The following is a 13,828-nucleotide window of genomic DNA, read 5'->3' as shown; positions in this document are numbered from 1 at the left end:
AAAGAGTCGAGTGGTGGTCCGTGTTGCTTTATACTTTGACAAGCCATTTCCCGTAGCTTCGCTGACGGCATTACCCAGTACATTATTTATATTCTAGAACATTATTCTAGAACTAGGTATATTCTAGAACAACTTTTCGGCGTGGGGTTCCGCCTTCTGGTGCGTGGCCTTGAAATAGAACCACTCCATATCCCCCGTAGATGTCGTACGAAGTGACATTGACACATAGTCTAATCAGGTAAGCGACGACAATAGCATTCCCAGGGACAGACAGTCAGGCAGACAGCCGCTTATTATATCACAGCTAAATCTTCCAGGCGTCGCTGTGTCACAACTCCGTATACAACCGAAGATGAATCAGAAATATCTGCACTTCTTCTTTTCATGTGTCTAGTACTATTATTGTTGTCAGACTTTCTAAAATTCCCCTAAAGATATCTGATATAACTTTTGCTCACCCACCAGTAAATTGCCCAATTTGAACCGAGCAAAGTAATAAAATCGCAAAGGGCTGAGTTCGGTTAGTGTAACAGTATAGGGATGATTGTAATACTCGTAGTTACCTAAAGACAAGAACTTCACTCCTAGATTCATGGGGGACTAGCTTTCGCGCGCGGATTCACACGCGTGAATTTCCCACGGGAACAGTCCTTGCTCCAACTCCTTGCTTCAAACTACATATATGAAAAATTTCAAGAAGATTGATAGAGTAGATAGAGCGTGAAGGGGTAACAAACAAATAAGCAAACTTACTTTCGTATTTAGTAATCGGATGATAGTTAGAATAGGATATGTACCTCATACACATTCCAAAGAAATCTATTATGATAAAAAGAGATCTATGAAAGAATATAAATATCGTCGCATCAGCATTTATATGAAAGGGCTATATATTTTCGCCATTCACCATAAATTACTACTGACAGGTATCAATTTCACTCCCTTGAAAAATTGGCTGATGGCCAAAAAAATGGGCGACTATTCCAAATTAGCTGTGTATTTAATAATAAGAATGGGTTGCACCGTTAACATTTACCCACGCAGAAAACAGGTTAAAGCCCGTTAAAGTTGACTGGTGCAACTCACCCTAACTTTACTTTACTTCTTTGAACTGCATATTTATAAACAAACGTTTCCTTCATTCACATTGAATCATTATCTCAAATTGAAAGCTAATTTATAGGTACTATGAAAATCTAAACATAGATTTCTCGCTGATTGCCACACTATGCTACAAACACAATACTAGTTAGCTACGATTCGTAGTCACCTTCGAACTGTTCGTAGCCCGTAGCTTCTACAGTCGCGAGACATTTTCCACGCGTGACGGCCGAATCGCGCGCCGGCCGCTCGCAACTTCGAAATTCAAATTTGGAATCGCGTATCTTTCGAACAAAAGCAGTTTAGTTGCCAGTAATATCGTGCAATTATGGATATAATAATTTAGTGTTGTACAAATGTTTAAAAAAAAAGTTTCTTTTGTGATCGTGATTTATTTTTAAAGTGCTAAAGTTGTTCAATAAGTTCCTAAGTTTCTAAGGTAAGTCATTTCAATGTAAATTAAATAAATATTACAATGGTCATTTTTTATATTAGATAAATAAATGTACTAAGTAAATTATGAAAATGGTTTTAGTAGAAAAGGACGGAAAATATACCTATGTGTTCGAAAATATGTCCCGCTTATTTTGAAACTTGGCACATTGTGTACGAGTTGATTTTGAAAGTTGGAAAATGTTCAATCTTTCATAAGTACTCCTTATTTAGGCAGAAATTTGTAATTAATTTGTAAACTCCTGCCACTTTTGTTGTGAGAGTGTTTATCAAGAATATTTATATGAACAAATTTTATATTTACATAAGCCGACTTTGCAAACAAATTTGTACGAACTTTAATTAAACGCACAATAAAGTAATTTACGTACATACTTTCTAAAAATTATTTACAACCAAATAATGTATATTTCATATTTGAATTAATGAAACAAATATTTTTTTACGACGACGAAAATTATTGGCAACCCTTTTTAGAGAATTAGGGATTAGGACCCCTTATCATTAACTTTGATCTATGGAACCCTTCATCGGCGAGACCGACTCGTACTTGGCCACTAAGTACTCGACAGTTTTCATCAATACTTAGTACTTATAAAACAAAGTCGCTTCCCGCTGTCTGTCCCTATGTTTGCTTAGATCTTTAAAAGTATGCAACAGATTTTGTTGCGGGTTTTTTTTTATAGATAGAGTGATTCCAGAGGAATTTATATTTAAGTGACATGCATAACATTGCACCCGTGCAAAGCCGGTGCGGGTCGCTAGTGTCTGTATATATTTCGTTTAATGTGGTTAAAATTGAAAACATTAAATACTCTATAAGCGTATTACTAAAGTATATTGAATAATTTACAACATTAATCAAATTAGGTCATTAGAGCGTTATATATTTATGGCGCACATAAAACCATTCGGCAGTAAACTAATAAAGTAATTCTAATAAACAAAACAACAACTCGGCGTTATAATAACCAGTGTAAAGTTTATTATTCCGTGTAAATACCTAATAACAATTGGCCTATGTCTCTGAAATTTCAACATTGAGAAATAAATCTTCACAGGAATTATTTCGTGTCATATTCTAAACTAGATCGTCGCTGCTTCGCTAAAAATTGTACACCAAAACCTTCCTCTGGAATCAAGTATCTATTTAAAAAATCCTCATCAAAATCCGTTGCGTAGTTTTAAAGATCTAAGTATATATATGGACAGACAGCGGCAAGTGACTATGTTTTATATTGATAGAGAACTTTTTGAGAGATTAAATAATATTTACTAAAACTGTTTGTGCATTTACTAGCCTTTCGGAACGATCACTGCTGAGAGCGTTGCTTTTTTGTTTTAGCAAAGCGAGATTTGAAACCATATGAGTAAAAAAGCGGGAGTATTCCGCCAAAAGCGGGACATGATAGAAAAAAATGCAAATAAATATATAGTTTTTACAATATTTTTCATAAATACAGTGGCTAAACTTTTGCTGAAAATTCTAAATACGTCGCATTAAACTTTGTGCAAAAGGTTTCCGATGTCGTGATTTTGTTGCTTCTGATTGTAAGCCCAGAAAAGCGGGACAGAGCAGCTGTCCCGTGCGGGACATATACTGGAGTCAAAAATCGGGACGTCTCGCCAAAACTGACTGCTGACCAATGCTGCAATGCAATTATAGAAAGAGAAACCATTCAAATAGTGTTGTATCATGCCTGTAGAGCTTACCATTTTTTATACCTATATTTTTTTTCCAGTACTATAACAAAGTACACATAAAATATATATCAATAGATATATGGAAAAATAATGATTGTGATCGAGTGCTGATAAAACTTGGATATTAAGAGATTGAGCTAGGCAGTGCCCCGGTCAAATCTTCCCTTAGTTATCGTACGAGGCGAAAAAGGGATAAGTCTTGACAGCAAATTGGTAACAACGGCTTTCCCAAAAAGGATTGACCTTAGACAGGAAATTCACAGGCGATTTCTCTAAATGTTAAAGTATCATTTTCGTGGATTTCGGTCTTCGTGAACGTAAATGAAACCGATGAAGGGACTAATGAATGTCGATAAAAGCTTGACCATTTTACCGTCCCCAAAAAATAAAATCAAAAACGAAAATCTGAAAACTGAAAACTAAAAATAGTTACTTATAATTGGTGAAATATAAATATAATTGTGAAATAAACTAAGATGGGTTATTGTGTTATAAAAGGCTTACGAACAAGGCTTTCCTTGTTTCATACATTTTAAGGCGCTATTTTGTTTGTACTTATAACTAGTTCTAAATTTAAAAAGTACTGAAATATACTTAATTTCACGAATCAATTAGGTCTATCGTGTTCGGAATCGAATTACTCGAGAGTTGGGTAACTTGAGCGATCTACTCCAGGGGTCTTGGATGTTTATCTATCCTAATCTTAAGTAAAATGCGAAAATAAGTTTGTTTGTTACCTCTTCACGCTGTATCTATTCAACCAATCTTCTTGCAATTTTGCATGCATAAGTGTTGTGTGATATATGAAGAAGGACATAGGGTACCTTCCTTCATTTCGTCCCTGAAAAATTACTTCTCACGTGGGAAATCGGGCGGGCGAAGCCGCGGGCACAAGCTAGTATATGTATAAGTTATACAATATTAGTATCATTAAGTTAGTATGCCATAAAACAATAGTTGTGAATTTACTTCGGGGCTAACTCAGATTGAATTATGTGTGATTTGTCCGAATATATTTTATTGTTATTTATTAGCTTGGCACCGACTTTCCCTCAAGCATAAACTTTAGGCAGCAACTGTAAACATGTGTGCCTTTGTTATTCCGATTATTAATTGTTGGGGAAACAGGAAAATATATTTTTCCATAACAATTTGGAAAAATATATTTCCCGGTGAAATGTTTTGGAATAATGTTTTGTTTTATTCTTTCTGTTAACACCGGAGGGACTATAAGACGTGTAAATGTAATCCCTAATGTTTATCTACTACCTACAGACTTTTCTTGTAATGACCAACGAAACTATAAATCTCAGGACGGGCGCCGTTTACTTACATAATTTATTTAACAGTTCCAGTATTTTTGCTTACTTTTTGTCCGGAATGTAATATATAATGATAAATGGCGAATTTTGCCCTATATTTCTTCCGTACATATAAAATTCAGGGCATTTTAGGACACAATCGGACTCCAGTTCGGATCACAACACGAACTCTGACATTAGCAAATCAGTTTCCTGTGACCCTAACTAATGATCCTAACCTAATATTAAATTTTCTGCCTATAGCGCCGGGTCAAAAGGATTCGGAAAGTCTCCAAAATATCTACCCAAAACGAATAGTAATTCATGTATCTTAAACCTTAAACATTGTTGTCTACAGTCTATTGAAAAGAATATGCCCAGATTTTTTGCGAAGTGAGCAATTTCGCGATTGACGCCATTTTTTCGCAAGTACCACCGCGTTATTTGTGTCATTTTGACATCTTCGATCGATGAAAACCATAGATTGGAAAAGGCCCCGCGCACGGGAAAACGACGAATAAAATTTTCAACTGTGTCGATTCTTACTTTGTATTAACTATTTTAGTTACTCTCCTTGAATCTTTTTGGTGTTAGTAACCTTATGTCAGTACTTATCCAAGCCAAAAAAATAAGAAATTACTTAAGATCCTTTTAATATAAATGTATTTTATTATCCGAGGTTTGGCTCACGACAAGACATTTTTCGATGTAAGCCAACCCATGTCAAGCAAAGGAATAATTAAAAGAATATAAATAGACATAATGGAAAACCCTTCTGGTTTCTCGTAAGAGACTAATGTTTTGTAATAATCATTTTACATTAGCATTTTTCTAACATTTAAATCTTATATAATTAAATTAGTCTTATATTATATTATCAAAAAAAAATTAAAAAGATTTTAAAAAGAAGACAAAAAATTCGTTTTAATAATAGTCATAACCCACTTCCAGTTTTGTTATATGTACAGATTGAAAATGTACAAATATAGCTCGTACAATATTTTTTATTTCAAATCACATTACAATAGAAAATCAGACTGCGTGATCTAAGATTCACCCGGGATATATCATTCTTTTTTTGATATATGAATAACCAAACTTTTCAGAAAATCTTTGTCCATAATTCAACTAATAAACAACAAACAAAATGTTCAAAGCTAACTTCATAAAACACGAAGTCAAATAAGTTTCAAAATTGTCTATTAATTAGAAATTACGACACAAGATAACCGAAGGTTTCTCGAGGGATTTGCAGAACATAATTTATGGTTTAATTTATTTGATTGGGAACGTAAGGAATCCTTATAAAATCGAATAAGTTTGCCGAGGTCCTTTATAATAAATCGATAAAGCCTAGCACAGAGAGATTTTCGTCCACAAAATCTGTGGTTGAATTAACTCGAAATTTTTGTCGCTTCAATACTTTATTACTGTCATTTTACTTGTGCATAAGTAATTGTAAAGTTTATGTTTCTTTTTAGCAAGGATATAAGGTACGCAAGACAAACATAAACCCGAACGCTCTTTCGTGCATTAGATTAAATAATTAATCCGAAATCCGAATATTAGATTCTAAATTTAAGATAGCCAATATGGTTGCCAATCTTCGATGAGAAGCGGCACTATACAAAGAAAAGCGTTATAATATATAACAAAACGTAATCTGAATATCATTTGAATTGCGTGCGCCCATATATATTAGTAAATCTTTACAGGACATAAAATGGACTGGAGGAATGCCCGTGTACCAAATTTTATTACAATCCGTCCAGTAGAATTTACGTGAAAGAGTAACAAACATACACACGTCCTCACACACTTTCGCATTTATAGGATCAACTAGCGGCCCGTTCCGACTTCGCTCGGGTAAATACACAATAAATTATACTTACACCTAAACCTTCCTCAGGAATCACACTATCTATTGGTGAAAACCGCATGAAAATACTGTTTTTGAGTTTATCGTGAATATACAGACGCGGCAGAGAAGATTGTTTTCATATAAGGACTCGTAAGAAAAAACGAGGTGTTTTTGGGCCACTTTGGACACACACAATTTCCTCGTCTATACAGACCTTAATAATAAATCTTTTTGAGAAACGCCCAAGTATTGTTGTGGATTCGATTATCGTAAAAGTATGTGTTAACTTTATCGGCATGTTTTCCTCGTGTTGATTGATAGTGATCCAAAATAGCGATAAAGCGATATTTCTGTCGGTTCTTCATGCATCTCTGCATGTTCCGAATTTCGATCGAGCTGTGAAGCCACGAAACCCGGGTTCAATGTACAAAATCCCTTGAAATTTTGAAGATACCTTTACAAATTATGCTAAATAAAGGATTTTTTATTAGAAAGTATAGGGTGGGTTACAACGTTAACTTTAACAAAAATAAACGCCATTTTGTATAAACAGCAGCGGCGCGCCGAGTAAAATCAACGTCAAACTGTACAGTGCATCTCACCCTTATAGTTTTCTGAACTTATTATACAATGTGGTCACAGGGATTATAATTATAGAAACCTGTACCCTGTATAATTATAGAAAACGATACAGATTTTGGCTACCGTTTTCGGTTTAATTGACACAATGTAATCATCATATATGTAATGGACAACTATAAAAAGAATAAACGGATGAAAATGTAGTAAATATTTTATAATATTATATTCGCAGAAAAGTTAATATTTTATAATATTATATTCGCAGAAAAAGTTAATATATTTTGTCGCACCACGGTTACATACATATAATGTTATTGCGGTAAAAGGTATGATAATTAAAAATGCTATTTAATATGAGTTGTATTTACTGGTAATCTGATGCCGAAATGAAATTTTAAACAGTTTTTGTTAAGGAAACTGAAACGCGCGTAGACAATTTTAAAAAATACATACATTGCTCGGCACATACTTAAGTTGAACCAAAATTGCGACCGTCAGCGCAGTTTAATTAGAGATAAAAGTGTTATTAGTATATGGGATTTTTCGTGGTGGCCCACGAAATTCAAATACTCGTTTACTTTTTCATAAATAATAACCACTAAAAATCATCTAATACTTTCATCTCTAATTAAATCTGCGCTGTCGGCCGCCATTTTGGTTCAACTTATGTGCCGAGAATTGTAATTTATTGAATTACTTATTTGAGTAATGTCAGTATTAAATAGGTATTCATACATTACATTTAGAATAGAATGACTCCATATCCTCCCGTGATTGTCGCACGAAGTGACTAAGGGCAACATTCCCAAGGAGGGTTGACAGGCAAGGCTGTAAAATTACTGCCGAATCTTCGCAGTGTAACAGCCACAAACGCACTGTAACGTAAACGGAGATGAAAGATAATGTACCTATGTTGTATCAATATCATAATGTTAATTTTTGTTTGTAAATTAATAAAATCAAGCTAGTTCGCCGCCGCCGTCACTATCGTCGTATTGAAATCCTTGCAGAGTATCGTGACGTATAAACTTTTTATATACAAGCAACGTATATAAAGAGTACTTTGTACATAAAGGACACTCTTCGCCTTCCACTCGAAACGATTCCTTTCCTTCCTTCGCCTTTCCGCTCAGGCTCTGTCGGATTTCAGTTGAAAGATGTATATTTTAACTCACGCACACTAGCGCGTTGCGTTACATACACACAAACTTTGCCTGTGCGCATGGCGTACGAGACACTCAATTGAAAAGTAAGTGTTTTCACAAAAAATATATTTTCGACACAAGCTTTTATTGCTGTCAGCGTGATCTCATTGCATTCAATGAGTTACAAAAAATCATGACGGGAGACATTCCTGGGTTTACTTGCCACCTACTTATCTCAATTATTGTCATCTACGAGTAAATTAAACGTGTGTACAACATTTCAGCTTAATCGATTGAAGATATCTTCTTCAAAATCGAGTTCCAAGATTCCATCCGAACACACACACTTACATACAGTGCAATTTAAATAAAAGCATATAAAAACCAATATCTGGCCTGTGCTACAAGTAGATACAAACAATCAATGTAAAAACTTTATGAAACGCTGGTTAAAGTTCAAATAGGTACGGTGCAAAAGTAGAAATTTAAAGTGAAAATACGGGTAACGGAAAATAGTTTTCAGTTAGTTTCAGGTACGGTAAACCTATGTACACAAATTAAGGATAGTTTTAGATGTCCCTAGACATGTTACAGTAGTATAAACATCTTTACATATAATAAAACTGTAAGGAGACCATGTCTGTACATAGGTGATAGAAATGAAAAATAATAAAGGGGGATTTATATGGGACTAATAGAAGCCAAAACAATTTTATTTAGAATTTTTACCTGTCTATCTGTACGTTTGGTCGCGCATCGCGCAAAATTTACAGGATGAAATTGGATGCGGTTTTCACAGATGTAGAGCATAGATAATTATGTTGTATATAGAGTGTGAGTGGACATGTAATCTATTGTACCAAATGTGACTGTATATTAGTATGAGGTTAGGTCGAAAAAATAGGTACTTTATGGAGGGAAATCTCTTAGGCCGTTTCATTTGCTCATTTTTATTATAGACTAGCTGCGCCCCGCGGCTTCGTTCCCGTGGGAATTTCGGGATAAAATGTAGCCTTTGTGTTATTCCAGGTTATTTTCTACCCGTGTACGTTTTATAACAATCGTTCCAGTAGATAATGCGTGAAGAGGTAACAAACAAACTTACTTTCGCATTTATAATATTAGTTGGGATTGGGACTAGCGGTCCGTACCGACTTCGCTAGGATAAAACCATAATAAATTGTAATCCTAAACCTTCCTCTAGAATCACTCTATATATTTAAAAGACACGCATCAAAATCTGTAGCGTAGTTTTAAAGATCTAAACATACATAGGGACAGACAGCGGGAAGCGACTTTGTAGTGATACGTATGATATCATAAGTGACTTCTATCCATCGGACACTCTTTGAGCCTTAGATTATTAGGGTGCGTGCATAATGTAAGGCAACATTAAAGTTTTGCATTGCTTATATGCATGTCAACAACTGTTAATGCTGACTACACATGCAAATATATCATTGTACGAGTTTTACGAGCAATTTGGAGAATGGCATATGCACGTCAATTTTGCAAAAGTAGAAAAGTAAAACAGCATTATCATCTGTCAAATTAATGATTGTGATAAACTTTTAGAGTGAGTTTCACCAGTCAACTTTGACGTTAACAGGTTTAAAAAACCCCACTCTTTAATTTATGTTGTATTTTCTGTTTTCGAAATTATATCTATATGTCTTATTGTTAAGATCTTAATTACGAAATTTGATATGTATAGTAATAAGTTATTCTATATGTAGTAATATACGCTACTTTAACTCATTGTTCTCGTTTGTAGTGGGAGCTAGGTGATTATGCTCGACCGTCACAAAGGGAAGATCATCCCGTCAGGCTAGATTTTGCGTCTGGGGAACCGACACGGCTCCGACGGTGTCATGTTGGAGGTTGTATTTATGCTTCCAATCGAAAACGCACTGTCTGCGCGGTCTAGGCTTGTTAGCTATCCATAGTGAGTCGACCGTCGTGCCATCTGTCCGTAGTGTCCTGGATCACTTGTGTGGCTTGTTATTCGTTGCGTTTGGTCAGCTTTTTACATCTGCGCCGTTGTGCATGTGGCGTGGTAGATGTCACCACATGTTACTTAAATAATTAAGATTTTTTTCTAATCTTTTATTATTATGATAAATTATCAAGGTGTGTATTGAAGTTTCAAAAAGTTTGGAAAAACTTCGTTATTAATGATCATAAAATAAAACCAGATTTTCGAACGCGAAACTTTACCATTAACGGTAAGTACCTGAATTTTGTAAGACCTTTTTTGTGTACTATGTAATTGGATTTCATAATACGATTTTCTTAAGTTCGATATTGATCTGTAAGTACATACTCGTATCTATACTAAATTCACAGAAAAATAACAATGTAATGTCCTTATGTCTGTGATAATAAGTAAGATAGGCGTATGTTAGTCGATATATATATATATATATATATATATATATATATATATATATATATATATATATATATATATATATATATCAATCACTCATAACCTGTTTTGATATACCTTTTGACTATGTACATTAAGTACTTTTATATATTATTAGAAAAAAAAAACATTGTAAGAAACAATAATGGTAAGCCAATCTGGCATGATAGGGACCAACACTGTTCAAATGAGTTTCTTTCGGCATTTCTTCTCAGCAGTGGTCGTTCCGAAATGCCAGTAGTTTGTAGCTTGTGAGAAATAACTATAAATATAAAAATTGACGAGAAAAAGTGCCTGTGAAGGTTTAATTTCTGAATAAATGATTTGAATTTGAATTTGAATTCGAGTCTGAAACGGTTCTCCGACAATACTTTCGTATCAAGTGTATCCGATAGATTTGATGTTTATTTTATTTTCTATTATTTTATTTTCTGTAATTAATTACATTTAATGCATATATGTCTATCTATTATTAGCCTAAGTTAAGAATCTGTTACATTCATTTCTACCTCAGTTCTCAGACGTGCTACCTCAAAGGTGTCAGCTGAAAATCAGATGTTACCCAGAAGGGTAACATATAGCTGAGCTGTAGCCTTTTTGTTACTTTATGGCACAATGTAATTGTTAGTTTTATGTATTTTTAGTTCTAGACGCCGGCTCCATAAACCGCGAATAGATCGCTAAACGTTGGCGAATTCGGTATACACTGCTGATTTTTCATTGCAATAAGTGAAAGTACTCATACAAACTACGCAATGTTTTTACTACCAAACGTATACATTGGTTCACTATGAGTGAGTTGCACCAGTCCAGTTTGATGTTGACTTTAACCTAAGTGTTCTCAGTGTTTCCATCTTTAAACATGAGATTTTACTAGTATAATGCTTTTACTGGTCCGGTAATCAAGCTGCAGCCGAGGTCTCAAAACAAGATAGCTCTTGACCTGTTTGTGTTGCCAAAAGTCAATTTGGTACTAGAGCACACTCTACATTGATATTTTTTGTGCCTCGGACTTAAAAATAACGGCCTAATTTTGGAATAATTTATACATAGTATATTAGTAGTAGAATAGTACAGCGAATGTAATATTGTGTCATCACTACGTAGTATAAAACAAAGTCGCTTCCCGCTGTCTGTTCCTATGTATGCTTTGATCTTTAAAGTCAGTATCACGTCTTTATCCATCACGTGGTAGACATTCATCTAAATCACTAACAGCATCAAAAATAACCGGAGATTCATCGAATAATCGGATCATTGTATGTTCCGCCCGATGCGTCATTTCATGTGTAACTCGATTCGCGATTCGACGTTGTTTTGGATTTATGCCCCCAGGCACTTTAAACCCTTTTGGTAGGTACTTGTTATGTTCGGTGGGTAAATTATGCTTTTTTTTTATTTCCAATCAAATATTCACATGTAGAAACTCAGTAGCTCAGTTTGTAGAAAAAGTTACTTAATTTTAAATTCATTGCTCCACGGAATGGATGGTAGAACGAAGGGGTATTGTATACAAAATTGTAATTAACTTGCATTATTACGTTTGCTGAGTTTGCTGGCAATAACTGGATAAGGATGGCCAGGACAGGAGAACAATGATCTTGAGGAATGTTGCAACTCAATTTTGAAGCTGATATCTTCATCTTTACAAACTATCTCCGCACTCAAACAACAGTGAACAGTGTCTACACACTGTTCACGCATTCGCGTACATACTACTATAAATTAGTTTTTTTTTTCATGTTATGAAAAACCATCAATGTATGCCGAATCCGCCAAGTTCGGTTGGCAACAGATACGAAAAATACTCCACTCACCCGATAAATATAGTATATATTTGACTACAAAAATAATGTAGAAGTTTTTAATTAACAAATAGTGAGGTCGGAGCGGTAGGACAATATCGTAAAATCATTTCCCCGTCAATTTGTAAAACATCAATTTCACTCGGGTTGTTGTTTTCGTTGGCTGAGTGTACTTTGTTTAAATTCTGTATTTTCCTATTTTTTTTTTACTTTGTTTTTGTTTTCAAGTCAAATAAATGTTTGTGGAACCCGCGTTCATATTTTTGAATGCGAAATTTAGATTTTCTGTTGATGTTGTTGTTAGGGCGAACGTTGCGTCGAAACAAAAACAAAATATATTTTTTTGTCAAAACCTAAGGGATATAAACCACAGACTAGAGAGGGAACTAAAATAGACCTGAGTTACTCATTAGAATCATGCAAGCCAATGCTGCTATTATAGGTAATGGCAAGTAACGGTGCTAAAGAACTTGCTAAGTGGATATGCGGACCCTCGGGCTCTGAAACTTTAACATAAAGAAAGAAAGAAAATATTTGTCAAAAACATGAGTACAAATATACAAATTGATGTTAATATTAATTAAACCTACATGTTTTATCGAATATAGGTATGCAAATATGAATAAATGAAACACTGTATCTGAGAAGGGATAAATAAATTCTTCGAAGAAAATATTCCCATTCTAAACTTGGGCCAATTTCCCATTCATAGAGCAAGAGAAGTAGGTATACAATAAAACATGTTTCGACTTCTCGAGTAGTTTTTGATTTCCCACATAACTTTCACTAAAAGCTCTCCTACGCAGCATAATTAAACTTTATGGCCAATTTGCTGCGAAAGTACCTTTTTTAAGACTTATCTGGATGTTGGGAACATACGAGATTGTTTTGTGAACAATTTTAGCGAACTTTACTTATATTTTGTTCCTTTTATAGGTGTAAACAAAGAATTTTTACGGTTTTGAAAAGTAGTCGGACGTGGTCAAAAACGGACAAGTAGCTAGCATGCCGATGGCTGGCAACGATCACTTTAATATATATTATATGCAAGCACCTTCCATGCGTAAGTATCGGTGGAAACGGGTCGTAATGTCGTAAGGTACCAATTTATTGAAAAAAATAAAATCAAGTAGGTAGTTTTAGAAAACAACAGAATAACAGTCCAATAAATTGAAATGACTAACTGAATATGCTATATTTGTTGTGTAATAGAAAATGGAAATTGTTGTCTATGTAAAAAAACGGTTTTAAACTATTGTGATTGATGCCATATAACTTTTACTTATTAATAGAAAGAAAGAAGAAAAAAAAATAAGATAATTGGTTTATTTTCAGACACCGCAAATACTCGCCTTTTTAAATAAGTATCTCACACGGCTTCGTTTCAAAAGTGTTGTTTACTGCGTTTATGGTCACATAAAAAAGGAATTTAATGAAATTTCGGCCCT

The 13,828-nt window shown here is 34.3% G+C and overlaps 1 protein-coding gene across 1 annotated transcript in view; it reads left to right on the top strand.

Moving 5' to 3' along the window:
- The first annotated feature begins 1,280 nt into the window (after positions 1-1,280).
- Positions 1,281-13,828, top strand: part of LOC128675514 (neuropeptide CCHamide-1 receptor-like) — an 85,647-nt gene continuing 73,099 nt past the window's right edge. The window contains exon 1 of the mRNA XM_053754972.1: positions 1,281-1,540. The gene's annotated coding sequence lies outside the window, so the exon portion shown is untranslated. The remainder of the gene's footprint in view (positions 1,541-13,828) is intronic.

The sequence above is a fragment of the Plodia interpunctella genome, chromosome 14, assembly GCF_027563975.2.
Source record: "Plodia interpunctella isolate USDA-ARS_2022_Savannah chromosome 14, ilPloInte3.2, whole genome shotgun sequence".
Lineage (NCBI taxonomy): Eukaryota > Metazoa > Arthropoda > Insecta > Lepidoptera > Pyralidae > Plodia > Plodia interpunctella.
The sequence above is the reverse complement of the archived record's forward strand: the minus strand, read 5'-3'. Positions and strand labels throughout refer to the sequence as shown.